The sequence below is a fragment of the Pantherophis guttatus genome, chromosome 2 (assembly GCF_059756535.1).
Source record: "Pantherophis guttatus breed Tessera chromosome 2, ASM5975653v1, whole genome shotgun sequence".
Taxonomy (NCBI): domain Eukaryota; kingdom Metazoa; phylum Chordata; class Lepidosauria; order Squamata; family Colubridae; genus Pantherophis; species Pantherophis guttatus.
The window spans coordinates 60,376,221-60,395,558 of NC_142064.1; the positions used below are offsets into that span (position 1 = coordinate 60,376,221).

The following is a 19,338-nucleotide window of genomic DNA, read 5'->3' on the forward strand; positions in this document are numbered from 1 at the left end:
AAATTTTAGCAAAAGAAATTTTTTCTTTAGATAGAGCAACTTTGTAGCAATTTTACAACTTTGTAGCAAAGCAGGGAGGCTTCACAAATCCACTTTCACTAGCTCGTTAACTCAAACGCTGGACGCCATATTTTTTCAAATCACTTTCACTCGCTCACTTTCTCTTTTGATTTAAAAAGTCAACAAAGCACCAATACTTGCAGTTTTCAAGTTTCTGGATTCAAGTTGATATTTCCGCTGTTTGTTAAAATTAATTCCTCTCACTTTAAAAGTTTGCTGCTGCCGGCTTGTTCTGCTGAAGGCAGAATCGTCCCACGCCGCCCGGAGTCTCCGCAGGTTGGAAGGGAGCCACACCTGTTTTCACCCCCAGAAGCAATTCCCTGGGGGGGTTACAGGGGCTCAACCTGTACCCTGCTATCTCTGCTCCTGCAATCTTCAAGATTTCGGAGTTTTCGAGCCGCACCTCGTTCGCGGGGCGGCTCTACAGGCGGCGGGGCTGGCGGTCTTTAAAAAGTCACCGCCGTCGCCGAAGCTCGCAAACCGGAAGTCCATTTGTGGTAGTTTCTTGATGATAAAATCACTCAGGTGTAATCATTTCCCCCATTTCTGCACAGACGCTCCCGATCACTAAAGTATTGATGATTTACTCTTTCACAACAGAAAGCAAGAAGCTTTGGTTATGAAAGCTACATGCACACACACAGACAGACAGACAGAGACACACACACACACACACACACACACAGAGAGAGAGAGAGAGAGAGGGAGAGAGAGAGAGAGAGAGAGAGAGAGAGAGAGAGAGAGAGAGAGAGAGAGAGAGAGAGAGGACCCCATCCTCTCTTTCTCTCTCTCTCTCACACACACAAACATACAAAGACACTAAATGCAACTGCCAGGTATAAAAAGGAGATCAAGTAAATGCTTGCTCATTTTCCACTAAGTTACATTAGAAATGAATAAGTGATAGAAGTTATGAAAAGTGATATTATTTTGTAATACGAAAAAATGCTTATGGATCATCTTCCTTAAATCCACTCTCAAAACCAGGAAAAATTTATTTCCCTATTTTTCCCAAGAGTTCATTTTAAACTAGAGACCTACATGCAAGTCTATAATTGGAGAGAGTGATATTTTGCTTTGTTTTACTTTCCCAAATTGGTACCATATTTTCCTCCTATGACTGCCTAGAATATGTAATATACCTTTTACCGATTCAATTCATCTAATGCACTTCATCTTATGAATTCTAACTATCCTTCTAATTCATCTTGAAGAAGATAAAAAGAATTTGGACTCTCTTGTGCTTCCCTTTAATTACTGAACCTTCTAAACTCAGGGTAAGACATTACTCCAAGGGAATGTCTCTTAAGATAACAACCTCAAACACATTTGTGTGAGATACAGATACCTGGAAGAGTACAATTCAAATTAAGTTGCAACCACATCGGGCTGTATACAATTTTAATGCTCCAGACCAGTGGTGGGTTTCAATTTTTTTTACTACCGGTTCTGTGGGCATGGCTTGGTGGGCATAGCTTGGTGGGCGTGGCATGTCTTGGTGGGCATGGCATGTCTTGGTGGGCATGGCTTGGTGGGTGTGGCAGGATACTGTAAAATCTCCATTCCCACTGCACTCCAGGGGAAGGTTACTGCAAAATCCCCATTTCCTTCCGATCAGCTGGGACTTGGGAGGCAGAGAATAGATGGGGGTGGGGCCAGTCAGAATTTTTTACTACCGGTTCTCCAAACTATTCAAAATTTCTGCTACCGGTTCTCCAGAACTGGTCAGAACCTGCTGAAACCCACCTCTGCTCCAGAGTCAGGAACTGTTTCCATTCCATGCTACCCTTTTTCATATCTTTGAAAAGAACTATTACAAAATTCAATGAAATTTAACCAATAGACATCTTTAGGACAACTTTGATTCTGCATATTATCCCCGAGAAGAACTGTTAGGGCATTTATGCTATGCTAATTAAATGAAATTCCTGTATACATAGACTGTAATAGCCATATTGGTCTTGTAAAAGTTGTGTCTTCTATAATGTTTGAAAAGATTTTGGAGTCTTTCTATGTACCTTTTTAAAGTGCTTTCCATAGCTCTGCTCCCGATTTAGATGTGACAGAGAGATTTTCTGAACTACCATACCTTATTGTTAGCTGCCTTTAACAGCATTGGCTTTTAATTTATGGCTTCTGTTGCATTGTATTTATTATTATGTTCTATTTTTGACTATGCTATTGAAAAACCCTTTGGGTTTTAAATGAAACAAAACATCAGATGTAGCTGCTTAAATAACAAACGATGGGAAACATCATTTCCATAAACATAAGAATCCCACAGCTAATAGCAATAGCAATAGTACTTAGACTTATATACTGCTTCACAGTGCTTTACAGCCCTCTCTAAGCAATTTACTGAATCAGCATATGGGTTTATGACTTATACTTGAAGTTACAACTGCTGCAGTAACTTTGAAGTCATGGGATCACAATTTGGTTGCTTGGAGATCTGTCTGCTCTTATGACTGATGCCACAAGGGATTCTGCAAGCCTTCTCCCATCCCACCCTGCTGAATCCCTTGGATCTACTTTTCACTTGGGTGGATCCCCACAGGCCTTGGGCCTGCTTTTTTTGTTTCCTGTTGGGTCCCAGATTCATGGGTCTCCTAACCACCCAATCATGCCTTGCTCTACTTATCTTTTCTGAAGTTCACCTTTCAAAAGAGAGGTGACCTTCTTATATGGAAGCCACCTCATGTACCATTACAGAACCAGACACCATTTTGGAAGCAGCCACAATTCTACCACCTGAGAGCTGTGCAAGGAATCCCTTGGGAGAGCGGAGATCCCTGGGAGGACCAGTGCAGGCCATCCATGAGGAGGCCCTACAACATGAGCCTGGCCTGGGCATGAGACTCTCAAGGCCTCCCTCCTTTCCTCAGGCAGACCATGCTCTGCTTAACAACCTACACAGTCATCTAATCACTGTAATGGGAAGAGCCAGGATTGTGGTTGTTAAGTGAGGTGATCACATGGGCACATCACTTAATAACTGCCACAACTTACAACCGTAATTGCAGGCTCTATTGTGTTTAAATTGCAGGCTCTATTGTGTTTAAAAGACTACCTTATGTCCTACTGTACTAAGACTGTAATGGTGCTCAGTAATAATTTTAGATACTTAGACTTACGGGCAGATTAAAAAGTTTTCTTTTTATTACGGTAACATATTTAAATTTCTACCTTTATTTTGAAAAAAAATATGATTGCAACCTGTTGAATAGTTCAACATCTGATGATGAATTATGTTTTGCTTCATGTTCTACCATGTGATATACATTTTAGTAGTAGTACTAAAATAAAATGTAGGCATACATCATAGCAAACGAGAAACACTGAAAGACTTCCACAAAAGATTTACAATAATCCTATAATAACTATTGATAGAGATAGACAGACAGAAAGATATTAGATATTTGGTGTTGCATAGGATGTAGAATAACATGTTCTTAGAAAAACATATGATCAATTTCTTAACAATTCACCATCAGGTAAACTGACTAGGTTCCCATGGAAAAGTAATACAATATTTTACAGAGTTTACCATTATGTGGGAATTGTAAAAAAATCCTATTCATAGATGAAATCTTTAGATTTTTTTTTTGATGTACATTATTGGCAGATGCCTCCACATCCTTGGGTTTGTTGAGGACATTGTAAGATCTATTTTCAAAGAATCATTCATTAGCTGTTCAACTTGCCTTGATATTAATGGCAGTCATACCTGCTCCATCATGACATGTCATGTTCTTCTTCACTTCATTATATTCTTGGTGAAAGTCATATAGTATGTATTAAAGTATTCATTGAGATGCCATTGTTTTAAACATCTCTTTCAGCTTTAAAGGATAAAGAACTCAGATTTGTACACAGTAGGGAAAAAAATCCTACTAGTTAATCCAACCAAACACCATTCCAAATCTCCCTTCCTCGATTTGAGGCATAGCAAACTTCTATGTAATTCATAGGAATGAATTTTTCAAAAGCTTCTTTTCTTAAGATTTGGCAACAGTAGCTTGCTTCATTCTCTAAGGCTTGGAAAGCTGGAAAGGGTATTTTTCTGCCAGTTTCATGAGCTGGGAGAAACTATATGTGAGGGTATTATACTATACATCTGTTCAAATCTGGCATAATAGAAATAGCAACACTTCTCAGGATGTAATGTTAGGACCTATCCCTTTAAAGCCGTGCCAAATATTGGGATGGACGTTCAGGAGCAGAAAGCAGAATATCCAAAGAGAATCATGTATGTTTTCTGTTTATTTATACAGTCCAAAAGATTTTGTTGCTGTCTTATCCAGTTTTAAAAGACAGATTGCACTCCTGGCAGCAGCTTCATTGTAACATGCTTTAGTAGGAGTCCAGCAATATTGGAGAATGTTGTCAGCACCATTGTCAAAAATACTATACCAAAATATCAAAACACACAAAACTCAGGTTTCTGTCAAGTGAGCACTCTGGTTCCTTAAAGCTGAAGGGGATGTCATGGAACAATTTATTAGCTATTGCAGCACTCCCAAAATAAAGACTCATCCTTCCCCAGAATGTCTATTGTCTATACATTTGGTAGTTTGATTGATGATGAAGGGGTAACCTACATTCCACTCGAAATCCTATTTATACATATTCTCATTCGTCTCACCAGGAGAACACAAATTCAAAATATTATAGAACGGGAAGAAAATCTTAGTTAATTAGATTTTCACAGATACAACTCAACTCCCTAATTAATTTAGGTAGGTCAATCAATAGAGCAGGTGAGTTTACTAAAATATATTTTATTATATAATATTTTATATTATATATTTTATTGAGTAATATATTACTCAAGTCTGTTGATAATGCACAAGGTGATCTTATTTAGACCAAATACAGAAACTCTACACTGAGAAAATACTCTACTCAAACTTGACATTGGTCCCTTTCTACAAAAATTCAAAGATGGTCTGTAAATATTGGCATTTGGAAAACACTTTGTTCCTAGTAGAAATAAAAAGTCATGAAAAACAAAATAGAGATTTTATTAAAGAAATGCTACTAGGCATTGGCAGCATCTGGATGACCTTATATGGGCATGGGAACTAACTTGAATCAGCCTAGATGATATTTGGATTATATTCTAGGGACTATAAAAACTTCAAATTACACTGAAATGTAAAAAAAAAAAATCCTAGAAATAAAGAAATGGGAAATTACTTTCCTATAGTTGCTAAAAAAAATCAGGGACAATACCAGTGAAGTTACAGCAATCAAGCCAGGTTACAAGAGGTTACATATTCATTTTCTGGTGGGAAGTTATTGTAAATGTAACCATTCAGATGAAGAATGACTTGGAATGTCTGACCAAATTAGATCAAGGGCCCTTTGCAAACAAAGAAGAAGAGTAGTTGTTGCAGCAAATGGCTTAGTTTGAGCTACTTGTACTCTCATAGATGATATAATTCTGCAAAGAAAGGTCATTCTCAGAAGAAGAAATCATGGGTTATTTATTTCTGAGGAAGATTCAAGGAAGCAATTGAAGAGAGGGCATCTCCGTGATAAGGAAGAACTTTCCAGTTTTAGTAGAAAGGGATGGGATTGTTCCAGAGGTGGTATTCAGCAGATATTCTGGAGAACCGGTAGTGGAAACTTTGAGTAGTTCGGAGAACTGGGAAATACCACCTCTGACTGGCCCTGCCCACATCTATTCTCTGCCTCCTGAGTCCCAGCTGATGGGTAGAAAATGGGGATTTTGCAGTAACCTTCCCCTGAAGTGGGGTGGGAATGAAGATTTTGCAGCATCCTTGCCCTGCCACACCCACAAAACCACGCCCACCAAGCCATGTCATGCCATGCCACGCCCACCAAGCCACACCCACAGAACCGGTAGTAAAAAAATTTGAATCCCACTACTGGACTGTCCCCAGTTTATTTTAGATTGTAAAATCTTTTAAAGAGACTGATGGACAGATGAATCTCAAGCAGTTCATCCGGAGTTGTGCAGCTCCATTTAAAATCCTTCATTCTGGAGAGACATTGCAAAGATTTCTGCTACTCCGGTTGGCTTCTATAAATATTGATGATGTTTATAAATATTTTATTCTACCAAGACTTAATGGGAGAACAGAGGATGCCCATAAAATATAACCACTGGGGAAATAAGTCTAGTAGTATACTTACAGCGAGTTATGGGTTTATGAAATTGTAGCAGGGCACATATAGCATTTTCTTTTTTATTATGAATCCTGAACTACAAATCTGAAACAATTGACCTTCAGCCAGTTTGTTCACAATACAAAAGCTTGTTTATTTAGATTATTCTCACACTTGGGTTGAGGTTGTAAAGCATTCTAATTAACTATGTCTTTCTTAGACCTTGGATGCTTAAACGAGAACAGATGGGTTCACTTCTCTGAATCTTTCATTTCAGGTTTTTATTGAACCATCTGAGGAAATTCTCAGGATGTTGGGACAGTATAGTAATACTTCTATAGCAGGGCACAGGAGTTGAATTTTCCATTATGTTGTAAAGCCATTAACATTTATAGGCTAGTTGGGATAATCCTGAATTCCTTGGCAACTCTATATTTGATATATAAATTGATAAAAGTGCATGGTTTTAAAGCAGGAGCTCTTAGTAGAAAAAAGACTGGAAATGGTATGTTACTACAAGGAAATAGGCGATCTGATATCTTTCAGGTATCTTGAATTTCAAACTTTTAATAATATAGGTCAGCTTGGCCAATTACAAGATCTTGATCTCTCTCTCTCCTTCCTTCCTTCCTTCCTTCCTTCCTTCCTTCCTTCCTTCCTTCCTTCCTTCCTTCCTTCTTTCTCTCGCTCTCTCCTTTCTCTCTTTTTCTTTTTCTCTCTTTCTCTTTCCCTTTCCCTTTCTCTCTTTCTCTCTCTCTTTCTTTTTCTCTTTCTTTCTCTTTCCCTTTCTCTTTTTCTCTTTCGCTCTCTCTTTTTCTTTTTCTTTCTCTATGTTCTCTATGGAATATTATTTGAAGGTAAAGTTGGTTTATTTGATCAAGATTAAAGTAGTTATTTTATTGTTTTACTGTTTATATTGTTATTTCTATATTGTTATATATAATCCCTATTGGACTTTTGCTGACCAGGAGTAAAAGATAAAGTTTTAAGGATTTATTTATAGATAAGCAATAAGATATGGGATGAAAAGTTTGTTGTATTTTAAGATAAGGTGCTAACTTGTTAAAATTGTTTATACCTCTTGTGACTAAGGGTAAAGTTCTCTTTCTTTCTTTCTTTCTTTCTTTCTTTCTTTCTTTCTTTCTTTCTTTCTTTCTTTCTTTCTTTCTTTCTTTTCTTTCTTCCCCCTTCCCTTTTTTCCTTTCCTTCTCTGAGATGTGCCCAACCATAATCAATTGAGCAACTCCCTCCCTCCCTCCCCCCTCGCCCCCCCGTCTCTCTCTCTTTCTCTCTCTCTCTCTCTCTCTCTCTCACACACACACACACACAAAGAAGAGAAATCCAATCAGCAACAGTCAGATCATACACCCAACCACTCTAGCCTCAAAGCCTGGAAGAAGAGCAAGGTCTTTAATCCCATCATGGTGGGAGCTACCCCATTCTCTGAGGAACTTCATTCCAGAAGAAAAGCATCATGAGAGAGAAAGCATGCTTCCTGGGCTCCAATATATGACACTGCATAATCAAAGAAACTAAGAGCATGCTAAAACTAGATCAAACTGGCAGGGTGGACATCCACGGAAATAAGTAGTGCTTCAAATAACCAGGTCCTATGCCAGATATGGCTTTATAAGTCATAATTAACACTTTGAATCCCACCTGGAAGAAAAACCTGTGCAGTTCACAGGGCAGGGCTGTAACATGAGCATATCTAGCAGGCTACAGTGTATTCCCCATGTCCTCCTGCTATCCTTTTATTTAATTTATCTGTGGATTTTGATATGTATTTCATAAAGATGTGATGCATATGAATTCCCCCCGCTCCAAATTTGTGCCTCTAGCTTCTTTTTGATTCCCTGTTAATTGTAATTTTCTTTTATTTTTAAATACTAAGGATAGTCCAGTGAAGGAAATATTACCATATGGGTGGTTTGTGCTGCAGTTTGCAGAGTAGCCAAAGATACTAATTTTGATCAAAGGCTTTTCAGTAAAAACTATGCTAAATTACAATTCTCATCATTCCTAACTCAGAACGACTGTGCTCGGTGGGGATGATGTGAATTTTACTCTAGTATAATTAGAATGCAGCAGGTTGGGGAAGACATAGGCTGGCGAGCAATGGATCAGAGCAAAAGGATTAGTGGATAGACCATTTGGAATTACTGAGAGTATGTTGAGATATGAGAGTATTGTTGACACTGAAAGAGTTTGGGAAGAAAAGATGTAGAACAGTGACAAATTAGGAATTCCCCACTCATTTTATCGATCACCTTCACTGATCTTACTGTTCTCCTTATCAAAACAACCAACTTAATAATGTTCTGTGGGAAGCTTCTGGATAACTGAGACACCAATTTAATTGAATGACCTGGCCTCAAGAACAGCAGTTCATATGCTATAATAAATCCATCAAGTTAATCTTGTTGTCACATATTCAGTCCAGGTTCAGCATTCAGTATAAGCAGATTCGTTGAGACAATAACTTCAGAAGGAGTAGACAAAGTAGAAAAGTCAAAAAATGAGCCAAGTCAAAAGACATTTAGAAATTATTATTGCTAATTAGAGAGTCGTAGAGGCCTTCACAGTTTAGTACAGATATTCTCAATTTAGGATCACAATTCAACCCAAAATTTCTGTTGCTATGTGAGACAGTTGTTAAGTGAATTTTGCCCCATTTTATGACCTTTCTTGTCACAGATGTTAAATGAATAGATGCAGCTATTAATAGCAATATCAATGGCACTTAGACTTATATACTACTTTACAGCCCTCTCTAAGCGGTCTTCATTTGGGTCTTCATTTTACCCACCTCAGAAGAATGGAAGGCTAAGTCAACCTTGAACCTTGTGAGATTTGAATTGGCAAATTGCAGGCAGCCAGCAGTCAGCAGAAGTAGCCTGCACTACTGCACTCTAATCACCATGGCTCTTCTTAAGTTAGCAGCACAAGTTAAGTCCCCATTGAATTTGCTTGTCAGAAGGTTGCAAAAGGTGATCACATAATCCAGGGACACTGCAACCATAATAAATACTAGTCAGTTGCCAAGCATCTAAATTTTGACCGTGTGATCATGGGGATGCTGTAACAGTCATAAGTGTGAAATATGTCATAAGTCATTTTTTTCAGCACTGTTGTAATTTAAATAGTCACTAAATAAACTATTGTAAGTCGAGGACTACCTGAACTGTTCCAGTGAATATAATTGGTATAGTTCATCTTAGGTTATTCCTCAGGTTATGACAATCTAAAGAACCATTCATACTGTTACAGTGACTAATTGAACCCCAGTTGTTTCTTAAATACTACTAACTGTTCTCCCCTCCAGAAATAGGATGTAAAATCCTTTGAAACAGATGGTCCATGAACCCATAGCATAACTCCATAATTACAATCTTCTTTGAGGAATAGCATTGAACTAACTAAACAGCCCACTTGTTCTCTTAGTTAATCCTGCAAAATCATAACTAGTACATTTTATTTTATTACTATTTTATACATGGAATGATGCCACTAGAAAATATCACAGGAGAATGGGGTTGATCTGAGAGGAGAGTGTCAGTGTTCCAAGTAACGCACCCACTAAAATCAGAATTCCAAGGCAGGTAGATTCTTCAAAGAACATGTTTATTGGATACATCATATCGGCACAGCTAGTGAAACCAACTCTAAAAGTTCCTGCGGTTTTTCCCTACTTAAAAGAGGAAATATTTCTCTTCCCAGATATCACCGGTCACATTGTCCCATGTGAGTAGCTGGCAGGGTGCTTGGTCACTTCCCTCAACTGCCACCTGTTGGGATGACCTTGGTTTCCACAAGAAAAGTTTTTGTTTTGACTACTAGCAAGCATATCTATTTCCCTCCTCCCTTCCCCCTCTCAGAGTTTGTGGCAACTTATGCGGCAGCACAAGATGGCTTCAGAGTTGACAGACAGTCCATAAAAAGAACATTTTAATGAGAAATTGGGAGCTAGCAAAATATTCATTTTTTTTCAGACAAATTCTGTTGGAACTGTCAAAAATGGGACATTGTTTCTCAGATTCTGCTTTCTGAACATTGTTGAGTTTTGGGGCTGCATGGACATAGTCTAATTGTCTTTTATTCTGATGTTTTGCCAGCTGTTGTGGCTCCTCTGTGCTGTATTTCTAGGCAACTGAACTGAGCTGACTGATTGTATTTGAACCTGGAAAGCTGATCTCTGATTGGTCCATATCATAGGAGTCCAAGAGCTAATTTGGTCTAGTATTTAAGGCAGCAGGCTAGAAAGCGGGAGACCATGCCTTATTCATGAAAACCAGTTGGGTGGCTTTGGGCCAGTCATTTTCTTTCAGTCCAACTCACCTCACAGGGCTGTTGTTGTGGAGAAATAGGAGGAAGAAAGTATATTGGATATGTTCACTACCTAACTTGAATTATTTGTAAAAATAATGAAGATGGGATACAAATGATTTTTTAAAAAACTGGTTTGCAATGGGCCAATTGAATGGAGAATTAAGATGGGTAGCTTGTAAATGTTTTAAATTAAATAAAAATGCTCACTATATCCATCCCACATTCACTGTCAAGCATCAAATCCACTCACTTTATCACCCCCTCCTGCACAATGACAGGTGTACCGATTTGAGAGTTAATTTGCAAGCCATGACATGGAATGGAGAAGTATTGATGGAGCACCATCTATATGCCCAGGAAGGAAGTGCACTGCTATATGCACAGCAGTACATGGACCTCAAAACCAGGCACATATTGCTGTGTTCACAGAGAGAAGAGGTACAGGTCAAATACTGCCTCTTCCTCTTGATTCATCCCTGAAGCAAGTGGTGCAAACTGTAGATGCAATTAAATTTCAGCCTTTAAGCCCCCACTCTTTCAGTATGCTATGTAAAGAAGTGGGAAGTGCTTTTCTAATGGTAATCATATAACTAATTTTGAATTTACCTGAGGGTATAAATTTAAGTCTTGAAAAACATGAATCTCCTACTTTTTAAGTAGAAATCTAGCAAGAAATATAGAGAGGGCGTTCATTTAATAGGGAGGTCCCCACATATTCCAAAAATATTTATTTAAATGTCAGTAACAGCAGCAGATTGAAGGAACACTGACCTGAACAATATTTTGGGAACAAAATTGTGTGTGCCACAGATTATCTTTGCTTCAGTGGTGGGTTGCCCCCGGTTCACACTGGTTTTATAGAACTGGTAGTAAAACCAGTGGGAGGTTCTGCCCACCGACCCCAACGTCATCAAAATGCTTCTGCGCATGTGTGCATGCGGCCCCATTGCAAACCAGTAGTAAAGATAAGTAGAACCCATCCCTGCTTTGCTTATCTACTTTCTGCACAGCTTCTAAACATGTCTCTTTGAGATTTCTTTCTTAGCTCCTTATAAGCTCTGTTTAGCTGTTTTGTTTAAATCCAGTGCTCACTGAAAGTATATTGTCCTTTTTGTGTCAACTGAATGTTATTTTCTTTTTGTTCTAACCTGAGAAAAACAATATGAAAAAGAAGAACATTTAAATTAGGACAACTGGGTTTTATTCAATAGAAGTTAAAACTATATTTCCCTGTAAAATCTGAGGTATTACTATTAAAGATAGCGCTGTTCAGTAACACATGCACATAAACTCAAACAGAGAGGGAGAACTAGTAATTTGTTTAAAATACCTTCCAATGTCATCAAGTAAAGAACAGAAATATGAGCTTTGTTCACCAAGTGTGTCACAGTAACTGGATGTTTTCACCTTTGAACACATGGCAAGGAATTTACATTGAGAATGATCATAGTTTGACTATCCCTCCATCTGAACAAGCATTTGTAGAACAGGGTGTTTGAACTTGAACTTTAGCTATTGAATTGAGAGATTATTTGATAATTTACAGCGTTCATATGCTATAATGCTAAGTCTGATGAATTTATTTGTCTAAACCTTCTATTATTTCAACCAGATCCTATAGTTATTTAAGCTGAGGAAATGGTTGTCTGCTGAGGGAATGGAAAAGCCCCCTCAACAGCTGTACTGGATAGTAAATATTTAAGCCAGTGTAATTTGCATATTACACTTACATAGTCTTCACTTAAGGTAAACTTTTTCGGTGACTATTCTAAGTTACAACAGTATTGAATGAGGCGGACTTACAACAGGTCCTTGTAGTTGTGGCTGTCACAGCATCCCCTAGTATGTGATGGCAAATTGGGCTCTCAGTGACTGGCTTCAAATTATGATGTTGCAGTGTCCCATGGTCACTGATTGCCATTGTAACCTTCACTGCCAGCTTCTGACAAGCAGAGTCAATGAGGAAGCTGGCAGGAGGTTGCAAATGGTGATCCTGTGATTGCGAATGCTGTGGACTGCACAAGATTTTTCTAATGACAGCAATGGGGACTGCTGCCATTACTGCTGTAAGTCAGCACAGTCATTGCACTTTGTGGCTTTGTCACTTAGTGATGGAGTTTCCCGTCTCAAATACATTCAGTAGGTGAGGACTACCTGACCCTGGGAGTCATTCACAATGTGAAATATTTAAATTAAGATTTTTCTTTTTAAAAAAATTGTGAATTTAGCATGTTGATTTCACAAGAGTTCTGATCAAATTGCCCTGAGTCACAAGGCAGCATTTTTTTTTTTAAATCATTTAAAATGCCCAGGTCTACCAATTATTATTGTTTTTCTGTTCTTCTTCTTCTTTTCTGTGCTTTTCAGTGCTTGAATCTGGGAAAAAAATAAACAACCCCAAAAGACCAATCATTATTATTATTGTTTTTTAATGTTCATTCTACTTGCCAAGAGATTGGAACCAGTTTGCTCTAGTTCTGTCTGATGTACCCACTGATTCTTTTGAAATATATTTTTTTTAACAGTCAGCCGTGGAAGTTGCTAAGCTACTCCTGGGAGTAATGTCTTCTTTCAAATGAATGTAATAATTCATGATCCACAGTTCCTTAAAGAATAAAATGCTGTACTGCATATAGGATGCTAAATACCGAACCAAACAGTAAGTAATATATCCTCTTTGATCAATAGTTCCCTGTACTACAAGAGGCTAATTCAATCCTAAATTGAATATTTAGATCTGTTTCTGAGAGCCTACAAGCACAAAACACAAATGTGTTCCTCGCTGGGTGCACATGAAGATTTATTGCAGTGTTCCTCCAGGAACGCATTCAACAAGGGTGGGTTTCACATAATGCTACTATTGGTTTGCCACCCAGGTGCCGGCTCGCTTCATGTACGCATTTGCCAGGTTTGCGCGTGTGCCTGCCTTCCACATATGCAATCAGCTTTCCTCGCATGCGCTTTGCTCGTACATGCACCTTCCATGCATGCGCCCAGCCTAAAAAATGTGCCTAAATAGGATGGCATAGAGCTGGGGCAGGTGGACAGGCCCACCCGCGATTTCCCCTACCGGTTCGGGTGAACCAGTCCGAATAGCTGAATGCCACCTTTGATATTCAACCCTTGTGAATATTTAAGTGTTGGGAATGGGTGATTACATTGGAGATAGTTATACTTTTTTTTTTTTTAAATAAGCTTTTTCAGTACACAATAATGTTTGAAAATAGAAAAAAAACCCAACAGCTGTTTTATTCAAATATGGTTAATATAATCTTGATTTTAGGCTTAAGAAATAAAGGAATGATCATAGTCCAAGTTGATAGGAGTGCTTTTTAAGATTTGATCACTGAAGAAGGAGAAAAATTGGCAGACCACAAGACAAGGGCTAGATGATTTATGAAGCTAAGCAGGGTTGGTCCAAATTAGTCTCTAGTGGGGAGCCAGTCAGACATATCCATAGAAATTGATGCTTTCATCAGTCTAGTGAACATGATATTCCAATGTCATGCCAGATACTTTGCTTCCTTTGTGGTGCTATGTCATATTATATATATATTGCTAATCTACAATTAGACTCACAGTTTACAAAACTTAACAATTCAAATCCTAACCACAGACTTAAGAATTATTAAGGTAGCATCTAAGAAGATAGGCAGTTCCAAAAGCCTTGATTCTATTTTTCTTTTAATGGGGGTGTTCAGGACTGATAAATGCAGTAGTTCCAGATATCAAGGAAATTCTTTGGGTCTCACTTCAAGGTCTCCAATCATGATTTGTATAACAATGGATTTATTTTTCCATAAATGTTCAACCTTGACCTGCAAGTTTCAGAATTTTATAATTTTAAGATATAATTTATAATTATAAGAGCTGTGGTGGCACTGTGGTTAGAATGCAGTACTGCAGGATACTTCGGCTGCCTGCCAGCTGCCAGATCACCAGGCTCAAGGTTGACCCAGACTTCCATCCTTCTGAGGTCAGTAAAATGAGGACCCAGATTGTTGGGGGCAATCAGCTGACTCGGTAAACTGCTTAGAGAGGGCTGTAAAAAGCGGTATATAAGTCTATGTGCTATTGCTACTGCTATTTTTTTCCAACACTTTTTCTTCAATCCTACCATCACCTAGCATAGTAACATCAATGAAGCCAGATTTTTTTCAATAACCATTATGAACAAGATGCCTGTTTGTGTGATTTTAAAATCTCATAATATCTTAACCTCACCATTTTCTAAAATCTTGTCAATATGATGGCCTCAGGAGTTTTTACTACCTTCAAATCGAAACCTCTGACAAAGTTTCTGATTAATATGCCAAAGATGCTTTTTTTTTTGCAAGAGGCAACTGGACTTTCTGGTTTTTCTTTGAAGACGTTTTGCTTCACATCCAAGAAGCTGAAGAAGCTTCTTGGATGAGAAGTGAAACGTCTTCAAAGAAAAACCAGAAAGTCCGGTTGCCTCTTGAAAAAGGACCTTTGAGACATGTAGCAATGATAAACTTCTCTGTGCTTTGACCTCAATGAATGTTCCTGGTGATTTGTGTCTGACAACAACCACAGGGGTTAATCCCTTCTCACCCTAACACAGAGAAAGCCTCCCCTTTGATGAGAAATGAAACGTCTTCAAAGAAAAAACAGAAAGTCCAGTTTCCTCTTGAAAAAAAGCACCTTTGGGACAATCGTGACTTGGATGGCTGAGAATCTCTATAGACTTTCTGATTAATAATTCTGGAAATTTGGCTATGACACTATTTCTAATCAATTTGTGAAATTTTGCAGCAACCACTGATCATATTGATCTAAACTGATCAATTGTTTCATCCATTTCACTACAAATGTGACATTAGCTGTTGTTTGTTACATGTTGAATTAGTTCAACATGTTGAAAATAAAGCTTTCAATTACGGTTTTTTTTTAAAAAAAATACTCTCGATCTTAAACAACTCTATGCAGTTTTTTTGATCAGCTTTTCCTTCACTATCCTTCAAGTATTGACTATGCATTGGCTTGTTCTTCCAATTAACAAATCAGTTCTCAATGGTTTCTTCTTTATATTCAGCCTTCCCTTTCTTGTTTTCAAGAGCTTTCTTTGATTGACTTCCTTCAGGAAGGTTCTTGGTTTTTCTTAATGTAGTCATTGAAGCCATTTTTTCCTTCCTCCACAATTTGTTTCATCTGTGGGAGTCCTTTATTATCATTATCTGTTAACAGCAATGTGAATTCATAGCTGCCTTATATGCATTGAGTTCTTCCCAACAACCTAAGATGTCATAATGGAGATCCAAGCAGTTTCTTTTTTTGCAACTGACAGATGGAAATATTGTCAATGCACAGATTTTCTAATGCATTTTTTTGGTGTAGGCAGTTTAGATTTTCAAATCTTGATATTTTGTAATGTCCAATTCTTTGTCTTCTATTCTACTATTTTCTGCTATTGATGGCTTCGACTGAATGATTCCCACCATTCAGTTTAGTCTTTAGCAATTTTTGAACCCTTTTGGACACATACTTTACTAATCACATTTTTAACTTATCAATGAAATAAGAGGGGATGCTTCTGACACAGGCAGTCTCTTAACATTTTAAAGCTTTTAAGGTTAAAATCAGAAGAAAGTAGTATTTTCTCCCACTTTGGAGATACACTCTGCCCTGTATTTTACTTAAGAGGTGTAGTAGTTGCAAGGAGAAGTTGTGATTTAACCTTTATGGAAAATTAACGTATTTGATTTTGTCCCTTTTAGCCTCTCTAGATGGCCTATGTGGGGAGGGATTCAAAGAGGAGCCTTTGCAAAGTTTGAGGGATCCTTTTTGACCTTTCCCTTCCCCACAAATATAATATCCTAATTTTAGCCCTGTTCACTTGGTATTCTGAAGGCTGCAAGTGGTCCTCATGCTAAAGGTGAACAATTTCTGATTAAAACCATCCCCAGGAACATAATTCAACATTACATGGTGAAAACCAGTTTTGTGCACTAGCTAAGATTCAAGTCTAGCTTCAGCTGTAAGAACTTAATGGGTTATTTTGGCCATTCATCCTTTATCAGTTCAGCTTAAGCCGTATTTTTCAGAGTATAAGATGCATTCCCCCCCCGCAAAGAGGGTGAAAATTTGGGTGCATCTTATACACTGAATCTTATACACTTATACCTTCCCACCCGCCAGCCCCACCCTTTTGGAGCTTTTGGAGCCTCCCAAACAGGTCCGTTTGAGAAGCTGCCTTTGCAAAGAGAAGCTCCTTTGCAAACTGAGCTTTTGGAGCTTTTGGAGGCTGCAAACGCAGCCTCTCAAATGGAGAGCCTCTCAAGCAGAATCTTTTTTTCTTATTTTCCTTCCCCCAAAATAAGGTGCGTCTTATACTCCAGAACATCTTATACTCTGAAAAATACAGTAATTGTTGAGATGAAATAAGATTTTTTTCCCCAGCTTTACAGTAAAATAAAAAGTCATAATATCATGGATGGAGAACAATTTAAATTTCTGACAACTTTCCGTGATAACTCCATACAGACTATGCTAGAGTAGCCTGAAGTTAATCAAGACATGTCTATGGAGATTCTCAAACAACTAGGTCATGATTGTCCCAAAGGTGCTTTTTACAAGAGGCAACTGGACTTCCTTGTTTTTCATTGAAGATGTTTTGCTTCTCATCCAAGAAGCTTCCAGTCAGAGCTGAAGAAGGTTCCTGGATGAGAAGTGAAACATCTTCAAAGAAAAACAAGGAAGTCCAGTTGCCTCTTGAAAAAAACACCTTTGGGTTAATCAAGACATATAACAGATGTTGGCCATATCAGAAAAACCTAGCAAAATAAGTTGGTTTTACATTTTCAATATAGCTATCTAAGATCCTTTCAAAAATCCATTAAATTTTCAGTAAAATTCATTTAATAAATGAAACGAAATAAACTGTTTTAAATCCTGCCAATAAAACAATCTGGTGAACAATATGAAATGAGGGGGAGTTGGCCTTATTTGGCACTTTTTTCCCCCTAGAAATGAGGATTGTGATGCATTCTCTTTGAATGCAAGTTTCTAAAGCACAATTTTGTAGAGACTTCAAGAGATGTAGAGAGATTTATAGGAAAAGGTAGCCTCAGATACTTTTAAGTGAAAGGCAATTATAAATATTAAAAGCAATAAATAAAATAAATAGCCATTCAGGCAACTTTAACATTTATTTAGGAGCACAATAAAATAGATAGCAAAAGAAAGACTATCCTTTAATAAATAAAACAATGCATCAGGGCTATAAAAATTACCATTTTAATAACAAGGAATTTTGCCTAGTATAAAAGCACATGAGTACATTCTTTGTTTTAGCTTCCTTCTGAAGAGATTTGGAGTCTGAAATAAAAGAAAATGCTAAAATACCAAGGGAATAGTACATAGCAAATATTTCTGTACATTTAATGTCTTCTTACAACTGGATATGAAATAAACATCCTATAACTGCATTTGTTTCAAGATAATATTTGGGAATGATATCTAATTTTTTTTGTGGTCCCAAGTTTATTGCTTGCTTGTTTCCGTCCTGCCCAAGCAACAGTAGATAGAAACTGATCAAGGAGAGGAGAAATTTCCTAACAGTGAGAACAAATAACCAGTTAAACGGCTTGCTGGCAGAGGTTGTGGTTGCTCCAACATTGGAAGCTTTTAAAAAGAAACTATGCAACCACTTATTTGAAATGATATAGGGTTTCCTGCCTGAGAAGGGGTTGGACTAGAAGACCTCCACGTTCCCTTCCAACTCTGTTATTCTGAGTTATGTTTGGCCTCATTTTTCAGCCATTAGAAAAACTGTAAAGATACATCACTTTCATCAAGATTATTCTTGTTCACTGCTTTTGAATTAATTCTTTTTGAACCCATTTAGCTTCTACTTTTCTTTTGAATATCCATAAGAATCAAAAGGCAGGTATGTATGTCAGATAAATGAAATAAATAATAAGCTTCTTACCGCACAATTAGTCTATCGTGATCATAGCATGTTTTGCCTATTGTGATCACAGTATAATAACTATTATAGTTTTTATTTTGATCACATGGTGAGTGGATGGATCAACTAGTCTGTGAGTTCATCCACAAACCTGCAATATAAGCTTTGGGAACAAATTATATGATAACACTGGATTGGGGTAACAGATTATACTTTCTAGATATTGAGAATGCATGTTAAGCTAATAGTGTTTAAGAAAAAGTATTGAAAAAAACCACATTTTGAGTGTTATTTCTACAACAGTTCAGCAGCTCCAATATTAATATTGATAATTGCAACATAATACATTTGAATATAAATGTGTATTGTTACATATATTCCCTTAAATACACTATTGTATTTTTATAGTTCATTTTTTTGTAGTTCAGTACCTTTTAAAATATATTATTCTCATTTAATTCAAAATCATGAAAATACATTTTATTAAAAGCTGTTGTGAAGTGACAACATCCTTCATCTTTTCTTTTTATACTTCTCCTTTTTATTCCTGTCCTCTTGCACATTTCAACCCTAATCTAAAATTCTAGTCTTTGGACAAATTTCCAATTCTAAACAGAAAAATCCCTGACTAATAGTGTTCACCCTGATCAAAGAGACAAGATGTGTCATAAGAAAATTGTATTTATAGTTGCACCAGAGAGATAGCAAATATTAAGTTAGTAATGTGTAGATTTGAATCCCACATTATTAGTTACAATATATATACACCCTGCCCCTCTCTCTCTCTAGTGATCACTGTAGTCAGTTTTGAGGGCTTTGGGAGGGACAGATGCATTACTAGTAGAAGGTTAACTGGCTAAATTGGTTTTAGAAAAGATATGAAC

General features: G+C 37.4%; 1 long non-coding RNA gene across 1 annotated transcript in view; it reads left to right on the forward strand.

Moving 5' to 3' along the window:
- Positions 1–19,338, forward strand: part of LOC117661952 (uncharacterized) — a 103,043-nt gene that overhangs the window by 15,943 nt on the left and 67,762 nt on the right. Inside the window, exon 2 of the long non-coding RNA XR_004590179.2 lies at positions 13,050–13,183. This is a non-coding gene — a long non-coding RNA (uncharacterized LOC117661952). The remainder of the gene's footprint in view (positions 1–13,049; positions 13,184–19,338) is intronic.